We start from the raw sequence: 18,031 nt of genomic DNA on the forward strand, positions 1-18,031 counted from the left end.
CACAACCTGCAAGGCTCTCAAGAATGGCACTGGACTCTTAAAAAGTGTTTCCAGTTTACTCTGTCTTTTCCACATGTGAACTCTCCTTAAATAAAACTGTGCAGCCAGTTCAGCTGCTGTTTATATGGAATAAACCCACCGATGTGAGTACTAGTATCCTGAAGTGCAAATTAAATATTACCTCAGTGCAAATTAAAAAGTTATTAAAGTAATTAATCAGCTTCTGATTAGAAATGCAAACACAGAATAGATACATTGCCTTGCCATTGCCACAGTTTTCTGAGGTTTCCCAGGAGAAAGCGTAAGGATGGTTGAACTTCTTGGGATGCAGGATGAAACAGAGAATGGCGGTATGCTGTGCTGGGCAGGTGGAGCTTCATCTGTCGATGTCTTGTCCTGACTGGTGAGCCAGTAAGGCTAAACTTTGATAAGTTCAGTGGATCCAGAAGGCTTTTCAACTGCAGTAAGAAATACACAAAAAGCATCTCTTACAGAAAAAAAAAAAGTTAGTCTTTCAGGAGTGAACTGGCAACAAGATGAAGTTTTTGTTTCAAAAGAAGAAAGTCATCCTAGCCCACAGTCCTTTTCCTCCTTTCTATAAAGGCTTTTCACCAAAATCTTTAACTCAGTCTATTAAATGTACGTTTCTTTTGTGGCTGATGTATCCGTGTCTGTACATACACATCCACATGTGGATGATTCAGATAGGCCTGGACAGTAAGCTGGTTTGGAAGCAGCACAGTTTAGCCACTGGTGAGACAGAGACCAGACACTCACTTTAATGCCAATCCTTAAATCTCATTGCTGTGAGAGGTCTCAGTGCCCAGCGGCCACAGTCTGCAGCAGATGTGTAACATGGGAGTGGAATTAGCTCAGAAGCTCTGCTGAGCATCAGCTGCAGCCCTGCTCACCTCTCGCTTTGACCTGGGCATCTCTGGCAGAGCAATGCAACATGCTCACATATTTGCTGTACAGGCTCTGTGCTTCCAGGGCTTGACTGTATGTCCTTCAGCAGGACTGAGGAAGAGATTACCATGGCTGGAGATACAGATGATATCTATAGCCTTGCTTTTCAGTGAAGGGAGGAGACAAGAACACACCATTACTGAAGGGAACACAGAATACCATATCTGGAGCTGGTCTGCCGTATGGGTGGGAGTCTCTTCTGCTGCTCCATAGTATGAAAAGGGTGGTAAAGCACCGGCGGTGACAGTGCTACAATGAACCCAGCCCAAGGTCAACCACAGCTGTTTTTCTGGTTTTCATGTGCCACACAGGAAGGGCAAAAACAGAAAGGCCAAGACTTTGGAGTTCATTTGCAGGTTGGATTGAATCTCATCATAGCGAAAAATCTCTTCTGATGTCTTGAATACCACTTAGTCCCTGCATTAAGTATTCAGTGCAGATACATGTCGTTTGTGACCTGTAAAATTAAAGATGGCCTTTCACTGATGATTTGATCTATAAAACACATCCTTTGCACGCTCCCGGTGCACAGGCGCAGCACCGCTAGCTGAAGATGAGCCCACGAGTTGTGTGGTAAGGAGGGATGCACATGCATTAGCAGCAGGCTCTACCAGTGAAATTGCTTTCCTTTTTCACTGTCTTAGTCCTGTGCGTTAGACTGAGCTGCCCTTCAGTAAGCAAAGTAGGGCTGGGTTCCCTGTGTCCAAAGGGAAGGGTCTTGTCTAGTGAATAAGTGTGGTATCTAACTGTGTGAATTTTACCCAGTTTTGTTTTCCCAGTCATTATCTCATGTAGCCCATAGAGAAGATATCACTGCAGGAGGAACATATAGATCCAGGGCCAGAATGCTCCTATTTCCTCTCAGGGACCCTTCTTGGCCACTAAAATATTTATCCTCCTTCTTAAGAAGATCAAAGAGTTAATCTCTTTTTTAAACACACACACAAAAAGATGTTGAAGCACTCTTTTTTCAGTGTTTTAGTAGACTATACTGTATTATTTGCATTTTATTTGGCTTTGCACTGCACTGAGAGTAGCTTCAGAGGTAGGAACCTTATTGATAAAAAGCACAATTGTGTCATTTGTGTCAGTCATGTTGATGGATATCTTGATATTATGGTGCTTAGTACTGTTAGATGGAGCTTGCCGATCAGCATGAAATTATATTTATAATGAAGATAGGAGCAAACTGCAATTAATATGTACTGTTAACAGGTTTTCAAAAAGTGGCAGGAAGCCTACTGAGGTCTCTTCTCCCAATATATCACCAGCAAAAATTTTAGAGTTCTCAAAAGACAGAGAGACAGCAAGACAGTGAGACAGAGTCTGAGATCTATCAAAGCTAAAGCATTTAGGGCCAGATTATGAAGCCTTTACTGAAGTTGTTGAGCACTTACATGTCAAGTCCCATTGACTTCAGCTGCTCATTAGCATGAGAAAGGGTTGCACAGTTTGGCCTTTAGTGAGAGAGTAGGCTTAAAAAATACATATTTGTCGACCTTCAAATGAAGCATCTCACTACTTCTGTTCAGACTACCCAGCTAAAAGGAAATTGAATAAAGTACCCTCGTGTTTTTTTCTATGCACTTGTGTACACAGGGGTGAAATCCTGTTCAGTTTAGAGAATATAAATTCTAGTATCAGATTAAAAGAAAGAATCACCATCTGCTGCATTTTCTTCTTCAAATGCTGATCCAACCTTTCTGAAACTCATTATGATTTGGATTCAGTTTCCGAAATGTGCACAAATTTCACAGGTATTCTGAAATATTTCCTTTTTATGTACAGAGAAACAACACAAGTCTTACCAACAACTGAATATTCTTGGGAAAAAACTGCCTTCGCTAAGCTTCCACTAGAAGCAAAATCTGTTTCATAACACAAAAATAAACTACAGAAGACTTTCCTTCTCTCACTTTTAATAAGAACTAGTCATTTCCTAAATTTACAAAGATTTCAGACTTACATGATGCAGATATGTTTTCCTAAAGCTGCTCAAGCAGTGAAAGGGAAGGTGCTGATTAAAGAGCTCTTTTCTACATATTCTTGAAGCTATTTTGGATGCCAGACAAATTACATACCAGAGCCTGAATGTGTACTGGGGTAGTCAAACATTTCAGGGTAAACTTTCAGGGCCCTCATCTCTTTCAGTAATCATGTGGTTTAATACATTAACACAATTGAAGACTATCTTGTCCTTTAAGGATTTGCATATATGTTTTGGAAGTTCAGTTAACAGTTCCGGTTGTTTTCAGATAGAATCCAATTCTGTCTAAAGACACAATAATGCAGGCAAGGCTCTAGATCGAAAAGAAAAAACCAAAACTTGATAAATTGTTTGTCTACCGTATTTAAGAGACACTGGAGAAACAAACAAACAAACAAACAAACAAACAAACAAAATTCCAATTAAACAAAAAAGTGCAAATTAAGGATGGGGATGAGCTAGGTAATTGTCTTGTGTTCAGCTGGGATGGAGTTAATTTCCTTCCTCATAGCCGGTATAGTGCTGAGTTTTGAATTTAGAAAGAGAAAAATTATTCTATTATTTTTATTATTATTATTCCTTTCTGTCCTATTAAACTGCCTTTATTTTCACCCATGAGCTTTACTTTTTTTCCCAGTTCTCACCCCCATCCCACTGTGGGTTATGGGGTAAGAAAAGGCTGTGTGTGGTGTTTAGCTGTCTGGCAGATTAAAACACAATGTATTTTATATGGTTGATGCTACACATTTTAATTATTCCACCAATATTTTTCCTATGCTTTCTCAATTGTTGCTGTTAAATAACAACAACATGTCTCACTATGTATATGAATCTTCCTCTCTTTCATGGAGAGATTATTTTTCTGCCTCTGCAATCTGCCTTTCAAAAACATTTGTTTTTCACCTGGACTCTCCAAAAGCAGAAGGAAGTGGCAACATTTAAAAGCATTAAGGCAGAGCCTATTCTAATAACAATTTCAAAGATGAACAAGAGTCTCTTAAGTATTGATAATACAAACCTGTAGTACACAAATGTATTTTACAAAGTACAGGGGATTAGATCAAACCATGAACCCTTGTAAAACACCAGAGGCCAGGATTTCATCCTCATTGCATCCCATGAAAGATTTATAAATTCTCTACTTCATATAATCTGAGTCTGAATTGTCCTCCCAAACGTAAATGGTGCACCTTGTTCTCTAAAGACTTGATATTCTTATCTGGATTGAAATGAAGACAGATTTGGAGTGGGAAGACATAGTCCTACAGCACTGTCAATCTCAGGCCTAAAACTCTACACGGTATATTTTTAAAGATCTATGGTGGGACCAGACAAGAAGCATCTTATCTGCGCAGATCTTGCACGTAATTGTCCTACCTGAACCTTGTGAGAACATTCCTCACAAAGAGGTGGTTATATGGTTGTTATACAGGATAATGTACAAAATATCAGGAAGAGAAAGGCTATCTATATTTTCAGAGGCCTTCGTATCCCAGGCTTGACCTAGAAGCAGTACTATAAAGCTACAGTCCATGCCAGAAGAATTGCTTGGTTCTAGCAACAGTCATTTAGCATCTGGGGAACAGATGTATGATGGACAATGGCATTTGAACCCTGGGTTTTTAATTTTACACTCTACAGTTCATAAAATCCACTAATCCTGAGATGTGCCTCCCAGAATTATTTACAGCAAGTCTTATGGTAGGACAGACACAGTTCAGTGGTTCAAGTATAAAATAAATTATGTTTTAAATTTTGAACTGACGCATAGCACACCTATTACAAAGGACAGGTGTATTAGTGTGGCATTTTAAAGCACCAAGTTTCATGTTTCTGTAGTGTTTCACAGCCAGCTGACAAGTACAACAGTCATGTATGCCCCAGAAATTTGGGGAGGGCAAAGCAGCTGGGAGAAGAAAACTCTCCATTGTCCAATATCCTGAGTACAAAGAAACTGAATGCAAATATTTCAAATTTGGTCCTTTACTTATCGTGTATACCAAGAAACTATGAAATCGTTATTTCAGGAAAAAGCCAGGACATTTTTTAGCTATTGCACATTTGTTGCCTGTTACAATTTGACTTAAACCAGCACCACAATATCCGAGCTACAGAAATCATTAATTTCATTATAAACATGCTTGGTAGTATCATAAACTGGTGGTGATACTTACCTTCATCTTAATAAAAAATATCAGAGGTCTGAGTCTGTTTTCTGATAGGTGGGAGCAAATTGTCTATTTTCAGTCAATCTGAGCAGCTGACATAGCAAACCACAGGTTTCATTTCAACCTTTGGTTTAATTGAAAGCTTTCAGCAGGTAGTCTAGAAGTGTGGAAAAGGGACTCTGTTTTTCAGAGTCTTTCCTCTTCTAGTTATGGAATTTGTCACACCTTTACACATAGCAAGTCTTTTAAGGCTGCTGCCAGCTTCAGAACAGTTAGCAGATAAAGGAGGCCTGAGCAAGACTGACTGTCCAGCTCAGCACTGCTCAGGGTGAACTAAGTGCAGAAGCAACTCATGCCACTCTGGCTGTGGTTGGTCATAGGGGAAGAACTGTGCAATTCTGACCCCATTTTTTTCCCCCATATTCTTGACTGTTGCTGGAGTCTTAAAGCTAATTTGAGATTACAAAATTAAAAAAAAAAATAGGGTGGGAGATTGCTGTACTCCACACACAAAGACGTACATGCACAATCCTCTACTCTTCTCTCCTGTTAAAGCAGTTATCTTGCATATCAAAGTTTGGAGGGTATTTTTGGTACATTCATAAATCACTCAGGACATGAACAAACTTATTTGTTCCAAACAATGAAAGTTCAAACTTTTTCATTTATGGTACTGGTGCATTAATGTATCCACTCATGTGCTAATCCCACTTATTAAGCTTCCCTGTTTCCTATTAATAATAATTTAGCTTAATATGAGTTGTTTCAACAAGGTCATTCAAACTTTCATATATACTTATGCTAAATATAGGTATAGGATCTAGATAATAATCTTCCTTTTCACAAAATCTTTGATCTAAATAGAGCTTGGAGTGCCATAAACTGCACTAGGTGCTTCACAGGCTACGTTTTGTGTGAAAGACTTCTGTTACCGAGCTGTCTGCAGAGTTCTTACCTCCAAAATCCCCAAGTGAGCAGAGAAGCACTGTTATCTTTCCTGAGCAGACAGAAACACGCAGAGCAGAAAAGCAAAGGAGCAGAACCCACAAAAGCACTTACACAACTTCGTGGGTCCCAGTACCTTCAGGCAAACTCTGAGGAGTAAAAAGCAGCAGGGAACTTTGCAAATAAGGTGGGCAGAGGATGTGGGTGTCCTATTGCCTATACAACAGCTTCAGCTAGTATACAGAAAGTGGTCATTTCCTTCTTCAGATATGTTTGAAAAGTGAGACGATTGGTTGTATCTTGAGAGATTCTTTAGACCAAGCTAGCTAAGCCTTGGCAGCCATGGTTGCCAGATCTGTTTGTAGGACCTGCTACAGCTCTGTTCACCTCTGCTATAAGTAGTATATTTCTTTCATCCCCCAAGTAAGTACTTAAGTTTATACTTGCCCTCTTCAAGCCCAAGAACAGCCCATTTCTTCCTCCTCCTCCATGCAAGTAACACATCTTCCCTTTCTCCCCAGCAGTACAGCTTTGCCATCTCATTCATCTGTTTTCCCACTCTTGTGCAGAGTAGCCCACCTTCTCCATATGTAGCACTTACCTGATCAGTTCCCAAACCGCACTGTGCAAATTACCTGCCTCTCTCTCTATCCTTCTTATTTCTGGCAACACCAGCCTACCTGTATTCTCTTCCAGCTGCCTCACAAGCACCCAAATCCTGTTCTGCCAAGAACCACAGAAAGATGAAAGGTATCTCTTCATCTCCACCAGCGAAGAAGAAGGAGGTTGAATAGAAGCATATATGATCCTAGGCACATGGAAGGACCACAATCCTGATTGGGCATAGGCACCAGATTCAGTCCTGCAGGGATGATACCAATCTGGAAAAAGAGGGAATGTCTGCCCATCCCTAAACCCTAAGGAGTGTAGGACTTACTTGAAGATCATGACTCTTACTCCAACAGCCAGGCATTTGAAGGCAATATGGAATGAAACTCAGCTCTCATGCACCAAAACTCCTTTGTGGATTTAGCTCTTAGCAGTCCTCTCAAGGTGACAAACCAGGGAGAAGATGCAGCTCAAAGATGATGGCTGAGTTCATTTGCCCATATATAGACATCTGGTGCCTCATGGGTTTCATGCAATATCTTGAGGTGGTAGGTCTCTCATAAATCCTGAAGCAGATCTGACAGCACAGTATGCAGGTCATGGAGGTTCTTGGGTACTCAAATAGCACTAAATGCCTACACTTAGGAATATGAATCAGGTCCTTAAATGTCTCCTTGTATGCCAGGTGTCTAAGTTCTCAGAGTAGTCAGTAAATACCCAAATTGAGACATGCAATGCATAGCTATTCAACACACCCTGCAAAGCAGTCACTGACATTTTGTCAAAAAACACTGACCACTTCTCCACGACCTATAATGGGAGCATAGTCATCTTGGAGACCCTTACATTCAGGTCTCTCTATTTGCAAACTGTAGCCTCCCCCTAGAGACAATCTAAAACAGAATTAGGAATTCAGCTTGGACTTTCCAAGGACAGCCACCAAACAATGCAGCCTACTGATTATGGTAGGGTGAAATCATATAACCTGACACTAAAGGTTGACTATCATCCCAGTATTTGCCCAAACTATATTACACAGTATTTTAAAACATTGAAAGATTGCAATAGAAATTACAATCCAGGCAATCTGATGTGTCTTCACACATTGTTGCTGATTCATAAAACAAACAGAGAATGTTTCAGTCAGGTCGATTTAAGTAAAAAATACTTACTCATAGAAAATAGCACTGGAAGAGTCCTCAAGAGTCTATATACAATATCTAAAACATTCCTGGCAGGTGTCGTTCTAAACTATTCTTAATAAATGCTCTAGTGGATTTGTTTTTCTGATTCTATGTCATTAGATATTTTGTCCCAACATCTAACCAGAATCTTTCTTTTTACAGTTTAAGCCCCTCAGGTACTGTCTAATCCACAACAGAAAACAGAGATGAGCTCCTCCATGCTCTCCCATGTTCCCTGCAGCAACCTGAAGCATTTGTGAAGACTACTTTTCAGTCTTCTCTTCTTTAAGTTACAGCAAATATTTCCACAAAGCAGTTTAAAAGGTGTGATATATGTATTACGTCTGCATTTGTTCTCATGCCAGTTGCATCCATGACTCATTGTCAACAGTGCTCAGTGAAAATGTCTTGATGGCACAGTTTTTCAACAAAAACTAATCAGGCAAACTTTTTCTGGGGAACCGTTTTACTTCCTAACTGTGTTTCACAGGAACCTAGCTACCCAGGATGGGAGTTGGGTGAGCCAGCAGGAAGCAATTGCCCCGGTGTTGAGTGAAACTGAACAGCTTTCACATAAATGTGAACAAGGCAGATGGTCTGATCCTGTCTGGCTGATTAGAGTAGAAGTTGTGTAGTGACTACACAAAGTACACACATAAAGATCCCTCCTGTAGCTGGCCCTGGACACTTCAGCTATCCAAGGGCTGGCCCCAGATCCCAGTACCCCCAGTTGTTAGTACCCAGACCTGTTGTACTACTTGCCCACTTGTCTGCCTTGAAGTTCACTAGTAGTCCTATATATACATACGTAGAGTAGAAAACACTCACAGAAAAGTAGGTATGAATAGGATTTAATAAGACCGGATAGACTACAGCTATCAAGTGTGGGGCTGTCAAGTTTTAACCCCAGCTAGCAACTAAGACCATGATAGCTGCTCATGCTTGCTCACTCTGTCCCCTTCCCAAGTGGGATGGGGAATAGAATCAAAAGAGAAGGAAGAAACTTGTGGGTTGAGATAAGAACAGTTTAATAAGACAACAACAATAACAATAAATTAATGAGAATAATTTCATATATGCATATATATATAAAGTAAGTGATACTCAAGCAATTGCTCATGAACTCATATCACACTGAACAGCCAGTCCTGGAATAGAGAGTGTTCCCAGTCCCAAACAGCCAATCCTAGCATGAGAGCAAAAAGGCAAAAATGCAGAAAAGACAAAATCTAACTGCAAAATGGCAGAATGGCAAAAAGATGAGCTAACATTAAACTTCAAATGGAGCAGAACAGAATAAAACTCCCCAATGGAACTAACCAGCCAGAAAAGCCAACTCCAGTTATATATGGAGCATGATGCTAATGGTAGGGAATATACCATCGACCAACTTGGATGTCTTTTTAGCTGCTGACCTGTCTGTGCCCCCCTCCCAGCTGCTTTGCACCTGCAGCTGGAAAGCTGAAAAAAGTGCTTGATCTCCTTGGCAACAGCAAAAATATCAGTGAGTTCTTACATTCTTTTCATACTGATTACAAAACACAGCCTAGCTACTGAAATACAAGCATGGGAACGTTGGTTGTTATCACGTTATTATCACACTAAAACCAAAAGACCATGCTAGATACTAAAAAGAAAATATTCTAACTGCATGAAGAAAATGAACTCAAATTCAGTTAAACCAGCACAGGGGCTTAGACCAGTTACCTGCTCATATATCACCAAACCACTTTATGCTCCACATCAGCATTTTCCCACGTATGTTCCTCCATGCTCCTGATCCTTCCCTTTCTCCACTCTAGTCTCCCTCCAGATAATCAACTAACCCTTAGTCATTTTTACCCATTGGTCCCGGTTTTCCTATATCTATCTATCTATATCTATATCTATATCTATATCTATATATCTATATCTATCTATATCTATATCTATATCTATATCTATATCTATATCTATATCTATATCTATATCTATATCTATATCTATATCTATATCTATATCTATATCTATATCTATATCTATATCTATATCTATATCTATCAAATTCTGATATTTTTGATACAGTTACCAAAGTAATCCTGACCTTACATGTTTTTAATGATATGGTTACCTAGAAACTGCTGGCACTGCAAGTTCTTCTCCCCAAAAGACCCTATTACCCTCCAATCTTTGTGAGGTTTGGTCACCTCTCATGTAACCCACGCTTAACCATCTCTGAAACACAGCCAACCTCACAGTCCTATTAGTAACTTTTGACAGCTTCTCTCTCATTCTGCTATTCATTACATGCCACAACACCATGTCTCATGTCATGTTCAATTAGCTGAACCTTAAGCCAGGGCCCAGTCATCTTCCTGCATACTTTACTCTTGGCTGCTTAGCTTCTGCTTCGTTGGTCCCTAACTCTTACCTTAACCACAAAACTTACATAGGGATTTTGCTTTTTCTTGAAATTTAGTTCCATGGAAATGTTTTTTACATTTTTTACAGTTGTATTTTAAAATAAGCAAATGACATTTGATAAAAGCATAACCTAATGGCACACTCATTACTTGCAGACAGAGTATTTTAATATTCTGATGGCAAACACTGCTATTAACTCTTTTTCTGGCATATTTAAATATGCTGTAGTTTATGTCATCACCCAAGACCATAGCTGTAATTAACAAGACCTCTAAAGGTTTCAGCTTTCTGTGCTGGAGGAACCAATGATAATGTAATCCAAAAGTGTCATTTGGCTCAGAAAAAGCAACCATTCTCTTTCCAATGGTTAGCATATTCCCAGGAAACAGAAAAGAGGACCAGTATATGACACTTTCCCCAGGTAACCTGAAACCTCTATTCTGAGTTCAGGAAATTTCCTGGGGCTGATGGTACACATCAATTTAGTAATCTTTAATGAACCTTTCTACCAAACTCCTGTTGGTCTGCCCTTGAACTCACATGAATTCACTGAGTTGAAAATACTGTTTCCAAGGAGCTCCACAGGCATCACTGTCATTGCAAGAACATGGAGTTTGGAGGTTTTTTTAACTTGGCTTATGCTAGGTCCATTTGCTGCCAGCAGTTTCTTCTGTTGGACAAGTGAACAGTCATTCCCTATCTACTAGCTCCATGGTCCGGTCTGGTTCTACAGACCTCGACTGCAGGATGTCTGTTTTCCAGACTGAGGAATCCTAAACTCTTTTTTTCTCCTCAAAATCCTCAAATATATCTTTCCTTATTCCTTAAACACAGAATCATTTCACTTAATCTTTGATCACTCTTGTTGTTCTTCTCTTACTGTTTCCCAACAGTATTTCCCAACAGCTATACTATTTTTGAGGAAAGAAGAATAAAATTTGGGGACTTGTGTGTGTGCAGTGGGGAAAAAAAATATTCTAAAGAATCATTTTATACTCGGTCTGGGTTAGAAGTGGCAAGAGAGGAAAGGATTTATAGAGTGGCATAAATAATGTTCTCTGTTTTGTTCTCTATTTGCTTCTTAATAATTATTATTAAGATTTTTGTTTTTTTTGACAACTACCAAGTAATGAGCTAGCATTTCCATACCCCAAATCTCACTCCTGAGTGATAACAGTAACCTAGGACTCTATTTTCTGTATGTTTCACATTTTTCTCTGTGTATATTAAATTTTATATATTTCAGATGCCAGAGTTGATAGGTAGCTCTGAATATTTAATAGCAACCAAGATATGTCTATGTTTTCTGATTAAATTTTGTTCAAATTTAAGAAGTTTCTCTTTCTAGCAATACAGATTCTGAGATCTTAGAAGAGATTACAATGGAATAAGTATCTTAAGCATTTTCAGATGTTATGGAGGAATATTTTTTTTACCTAATGATTCTTTTCCCTACTTGAAAAACTTGTTCCTTTTGTTTCTATGTACTAGAAGCCACTATCTCTACTTCTGTTTATTTTTCTATCGATGCACAAGCATCATTGGTGGTACTGTCAAAAGAAGAATGAACTGTGAATAGTTTATTTTGTGAATGCCTTTAATGCTGACAAATAGTGGCTATTTTTGAGATTGGTTATGGCCTATCAGCATACCCTTGCTGTTGTTGTGTTGCTGCTTACTTTTATCTGCAGATGAATAGTAGATTTCAAAAGTACTTATATATTTAAAAGCAATAAGGATAATAGCAGTCAAATAATAGATCATTCCATTACCTAAGTTGCTTCTAGTTTCAGTTTTAAAATTGAAACATACCCTCTGAAAGTGGCCCAATATGCTACAAGTAAAAAATGCAGACAAAAAATTATAAACATGCATTTAAGAAAAAAAAATACGTGCTTCATTTGCCAGCAGTTAAGTATTCCTACCATTCAATATGCATTATTTGAAAACTCCTTTGTGCAGCATTGCCAACAACGTTTACCCAAGCATGATGATTATGATAAATTGTTGCAGGGATTTCATATCTATTGTGCTTGTAGGTCAGCACTTGCTGTAATAAAGCAGCCACCAGATTCACAAATGAAAGAGAAAAAAATTGGCAATGTGATGTCAACATAGGAAATACCGTTTGATTGGATCTGCAAATGAGCCAAAACAACTTGCTTTTGGCTGAAATTGACCTAGTAGATCTCAGTTTAATGACTGGTTGCAGGGGGGACTTTTTTTTTTATTAAATGGACTATTATTAAAGCCTGCCACATACATAGGGACTGTCTGTTCACTCTCCATGATCAAATGTTTGATTTTACGCATGCCTTTAATACGCAGTTTAAGCACGCACTAGAGTTTTTCATTTTGGCTTGCTGTTTTTCTAAGTATACATTTCAGTTTTACTCATCCAAATTTCCTGTCAGGATGTACACTATCTTTAGAAAGAAAGGAGCAGAAAAAGAGCCTTTTAATCACCAACACCACTGAAAACAGTGCTTTATTCTGCAGTTACTAGATTGAAAGAACCTTATTTACTGCGAGAGAATCCGCTTCTTTAGAGTCCATAATGAGAGCTTTACTGGCACTAAGAGTCGGAGGGGAAGGGGACCTGCGAAATTGTTACTTTTAGACATAGTTCACTGCATGGGTGACATAGAAGATGGTGGGCTTCTAAGGTGTCTCAACACCAAGGGCTGAATTGGGTGCCTGGACAGACAGTAGAAGAGTCAGGAAGGGCTCCACACCGCGATGCCACCGACCCCACATTTGGGCAGACCCACTTCGACCTGCACCTCCACAGAAAGACCAGCAAAAAAACAGACCTCCCAGGAGGTCATGCTACCCTGTGTTTGGGGGCTGAGGAGGAACCCCATATTAAATAATTCACTCCTGCCTACTCCTCATTTACCATTTCAGGGATTAGCTTCATCTGTCTCTGTGGGAAACTACTATGTTGCTAACAGGTAACTATGCAGTGAGATGATACGCTAGTGTGGTCATAGCTGTGCTTTGTGTTCCCAATTTGCCACTTAATAATCCAAGAAGAAATGAATAGAAATGTTAAATAGGAGTATGAAATATTATTTTCATTTTCTCTGTTGCTGCATAGCAGGAGGGAAAATAACCAAATGCCCCGAGAGGCAAATCCATTTGTCTAGAACATAGAAAGGGATTTGCAGCTGGAGTTAGAGCATTTTACAGCACAGCCAAGCCTCTCGCAGAGCAGAAAGCATAGTCAGAATGTCAGCCAGCAGGGCATCTTTCTTCACAGACAGGTTTCTTGTGGAAAAATAGCACCAAACTTCACGGAAATTGTTGGAAACCCTTGTTTGCAGCAAGTGTTGAGTAGCAGTAGTGTGGTGAATAGTAGCATTGAGTACTAGAGGTAAATTGTGACTGAACAGCCACAAATGAGTATGAATGAAATGTGGACAAATTTGACTCAGTGCTCATGTACCCATATATGAAACCAATCTGTTCAAAGTTTGCATTTCAGCGCATTGCTTATTTCTCACATTCTACAACAGCTCTGCTCAGTAAATGGTGGGGTTAGAAGGTTGTTCTTCAGCAGATTTAACAAGGCTCAGCTGTATTGGCACTGAAGGAACCAGGTACGTACAGACTAGTTTTGCCAGACGGTGTTTTTAGAGAGATGTGGTGGGTCTGGGTAGTTTTGTTTGGTTGGTTTTTGTTTGTTTGTTTGTTTGTTTGGGTTTTTTTGTTCTTTTAAGATCAGCTGATAAAGCTGGGAAAAACAGGTATCTAAGATTTCTAGCCCAAAAACCTTTCATCAGATCTTCTGCTTTGCCATTAGACGTGGTATTGAAGCTGCTTAAAAAAAACAGTTTAAACTGTGCTGTCTTCAGTGCATGTAACAGACAAGCTCGTTCCTACTGATTCTTACTGGGGACTAAAATAATAAAAACAGATCACATGAATAGACTTTGTCTGTCACCTAGTTCTTCCCAGGGCCTGATGGCATCTGGCTGTTATCAAACTCTCAAGTTCTGATCATTTGCTGAGCGGAAAATATACACTATCTACTGCCTTTGGGTTTAGCTTTGAAAAGCAGTTGAGTTATATCTTCTGTTTAGTAAATAGAAGATTAAATGTCACCAATTTTCTTGTCTTTCTGTGCTCTTGGAGGCAACCAAATGGGTAATGTCTCAGACCAGTCCCAAAAATGAAAATAACACTACTTTACACAGAGTACAAAAAATGGAACTCCCTTAAAATATGGCAAAAATAGGCTTTATTTATTTGTTAAGAAGTTTTTAAGATCTTGGAACTCCAAAATGCCAAACAAATATGAGGTAGACAAAAATGCTGGTTTTACATTTGTTTTGTATCTTAACATTACCAAAAAAAAAAGAAGTTTTGAGATCCCATGCTAATAGTTCTCCATTTCATATTTAACACTCATGGCAAAAAGTTCTCTGCAAAAAACAGTACACTAACCATACAGATCTGACACATTTGACTGCAGCATGACACTTGATAAATTTGGGGGTTGTCATGGTATTATGTGTCTGAATCATATTTCTAATGATGGTAGTTATAACTATTGCCAGGACAACAAACCTTTTGCACACACCTTTTTAATATTTTGAATTTATATGTCAATTTCTCTGGTAAATTAGAAATTAAAGATGGAAGTCCACCAGATTCTTTGTTAACATACTGTACCATACATATCAAGACACACTGCTGGTATAGTCTTCATATAGGAGAGGAAAATAAAAGCTGTATGTAAACCCACAAAAGCATTTGACAAATATCAAAGACAGCACTGAAAATGAAAACATTTACCACGAGAGAAGCAGAAGATAAATGCAACAAGAAATTGACATTATTCTGAAAAAAAACAAAACTAAACAAAACCAAACCATAAGCACTCAAAACAAGCTAGAAAAAAAAAGCCGAACAAGACACAGAATGACTCACCTTGGAAAATAACAAGATTGTCACAATACAAAGGAAAATACAGTATCAACACCGAGTACATTTAGACTGAGAAAAATGTAACAATGAATAAAAAGAGCAGATTTCAAGAAAATATTTGATAACAAGAAGAATAAAAGAAGGCTGAAAATTAAAGACATTTTTTAAAAAAGGAAAGGCTTATCAAAAGGCGAAAGTGTTAACATAGAAACTAAAGAGGGACCAGTTTCCCATCAAGACTTGCTAATGCTCCGTAAAAGGGCAAGTAGAAATACTAAGTAATGAAAGAGAAGCTTTATCCACAAAATAAAGGGTATACTGATGAAAATAAATCATTGCTAAGTCATGAATAAGAACAATAAATTACAAAAAAACAGAAATCTAGAATGTCCACAAGTCCTTTCCGTGTCTGCTCGCTATTGTATCATGTTGTGGGTTATTTATACCTCATCTAGGAGAAAGCAGGAGCAGTAACAGAAATCATATTTTTAGAGCAAGTGAATCAATTTTCTTGACAGATTTCTTTATTTCCAAATTAATTTCAGTGACTTTGGCTTGATGCAGCACAACCTAAAGCATCATGACATGCCAGCTAAAGGTGAAGATGAACAGCATCTCCCTGCCACAGCCAAGCATTACCTGGACTTGAGAGAGAGCTTCTTCACCAACCATTCTTCTGTGCAAGCAGCAGAGGGGTATTGTAGGAATTGGCCTGATGTCTTGTTTAAACCACTGACACCTGTTCAAAGCAGATGTAAAGTACATCAGGATTTTATGATTTTATTCTTATTCTAACCAGGTGTACATATATAAAGAATGGACAGAGATGAACCTTCTCACCCATCCTTATTATCTTTGTATTACAGGCTATAAAACTGCACGAGTTACTTACTGTAGACATTTGTGATCATGTTTTAAAGAGACTAAATTCTTGATGTAAAGGTTTCAAATGATGGAGAGTCTTAACACATTCACTGTCAATCTGTTTTAGATGTTTATCACTCACCTTGTACAAAATTCCAATGTATCACCTGCTTGAAGTGAAAGTGACCTATTGGCATAATGACTATGTCAGGACCAGATTGTGTAGTAATTTACTGGGGAAAAACAGGAAATAATTGTGCCACCTACAAACGCTCTGCTTGTCCTTTGGTGTGGGTGTGCTCATGATGGGTAACTTGTTCATGGTATGAATAAAAGGGGATTCTTAAATAAACCCTGTAAGAAAGGGAGCACACTGACCTACCTAAAGCTTTTCCAGCACCTACCTGAGTAGGTAACCATGTTGGTGGCTGTTAGAGGTGATTTTTAGTCTTGTCAATTACAAAGCTTTGGCGACAGCTGAAAACCTGGAGATGAAAAGGCACCAAACTCCTCAAAAGTTGGTCCCCAGGAGGGTGGAGGATGAAGCTGGAAGCTCCTGCAAGCTCACACATACTCACAAGTAACATAACTGAGTTCTGTCCACATACCAGCCTGAGAGGAAAACCAAGTGGAGGTATATCCCAAGTGACATATAGTTCTGCAATCCTGAGACATTTGCTTTATAAGGTATATTATTATAATACCTACACACATTGCTATGCAATATTGTATAGTTCTTATTCCTCCAGAGAAACTAAGCAAACTGCATAATGGTGTTGCAGTAGGAGTTTGTCTCAAATATATTATCCACTAGTATTAATATCTTGTCTTGCGGATGTGGATCGGTGTGTTTGTGCATGTTTGCATGTGCACGGATTTGGAAATAACTACAGTTGTTTCCTGGCATCTAGGTTATTTCAATAACATTAAAATCAGCTGACTAAAATCTTTAACAACATTTTCCCTTAGGACAATCCTAAACCAGTTTTTTATTGGTGGAGCTCAGCAAATACAACTTGTTTCTTTCCATGATACCAGAAGTTCATTTAACAAGAGCTGTCATTCAAAGTTAATCCTTCTCCTAATGAACCAACCAACCTCTATTTTATATAAACTCTGTAGTACTCTGGAAGATGCCCACTTTGTATGAGAAGACACGACTGCAGTTTGCTTTCCAAATACAATCAACTGCTTGAACATCTTAGTAATTTCTCCTCTAACTTTTGTTCACTGAGAAATTTCCTATTTGCTTCATGTCAAGATAGCTCATAACATCCCAAATAGCCATGAAGAGCTGGTGGACATCAAAACGAAAAACTGACACAGGAGTTTTTTCTTCTCCCTGAAGGACAAGCTGGCAGAAGCACCTCCAGTGCCTGGGGAGTAAAAGGCCTTGTAGAGTGGGGTACCTATAAAGCACAAAGTGCTTTTACACTGAAGTTGCCCACCATTAAAAGTCACATCACATCTGTGCTGAGTGGACGGTTTCACTCAGATGGGAACAGTATCGCAAACACAGAAACCATTCACCCGGCCCCTGGGCTGTGCTGCAGATGAAGCAGAGGATCGTGTGTGTCACCCCACACTCCCGAAGCCTGGACTCTCTCAGAGGTGTTTCTAGCCCCCCACCTACCTTGGCACAGCAGGACACCCGGCAGGGCTCAGCTCAGCGCGGGAGCAGGGTGTCTGCTCCTCCCGGCCGGGGTGCGGCACAGGGCGGGTGCCCCGGCCGGGGCTCCCGATGGGCCCACGCGTGTCCCCCGCCGCGCGGCTCCCCCGGCCCGGCCGCGCACGCACCCCGCCGGCCCTGCCGCTCCCTCCCCGCACCTCCCCACCACGCGGAAGCTAGTGTTTGTTCCCCTTAATTTTTCACTTTTTATGTGTGTGTGTGTCTTGTCTTCCCGAAGAAACGGTGCCAGAGCCTGCGCCCTGACCCACTTCTACGGCGGATAACGATACTCCGCTGCTCCAGG

The 18,031-nt window shown here is 39.5% G+C and overlaps 1 long non-coding RNA gene across 2 annotated transcripts; it reads right to left on the minus strand.

The window, feature by feature from the left end:
- Positions 1 to 1,188: 1,188 nt before the first annotated feature.
- LOC110362813 (uncharacterized) lies at positions 1,189 to 17,829 on the minus strand. Of its 2 annotated transcripts, XR_010469579.1 has the most exons (4): positions 17,692 to 17,829; positions 16,463 to 16,543; positions 15,834 to 15,933; positions 1,189 to 1,423 (listed from the first exon to the last, which is right to left on the minus strand). It is a non-coding gene; the product is annotated as an uncharacterized LOC110362813 (long non-coding RNA). The 2 variants fall into 2 exon arrangements; XR_010469578.1 differs by lacking the exon at positions 17,692 to 17,829 and having other exon boundaries at positions 16,463 to 16,598.
- Between the last annotated feature and the right edge of the window lie 202 nt (positions 17,830 to 18,031).

The sequence above is a fragment of the Columba livia genome, chromosome 1, assembly GCF_036013475.1.
Source record: "Columba livia isolate bColLiv1 breed racing homer chromosome 1, bColLiv1.pat.W.v2, whole genome shotgun sequence".
NCBI classification, from domain to species: domain Eukaryota; kingdom Metazoa; phylum Chordata; class Aves; order Columbiformes; family Columbidae; genus Columba; species Columba livia.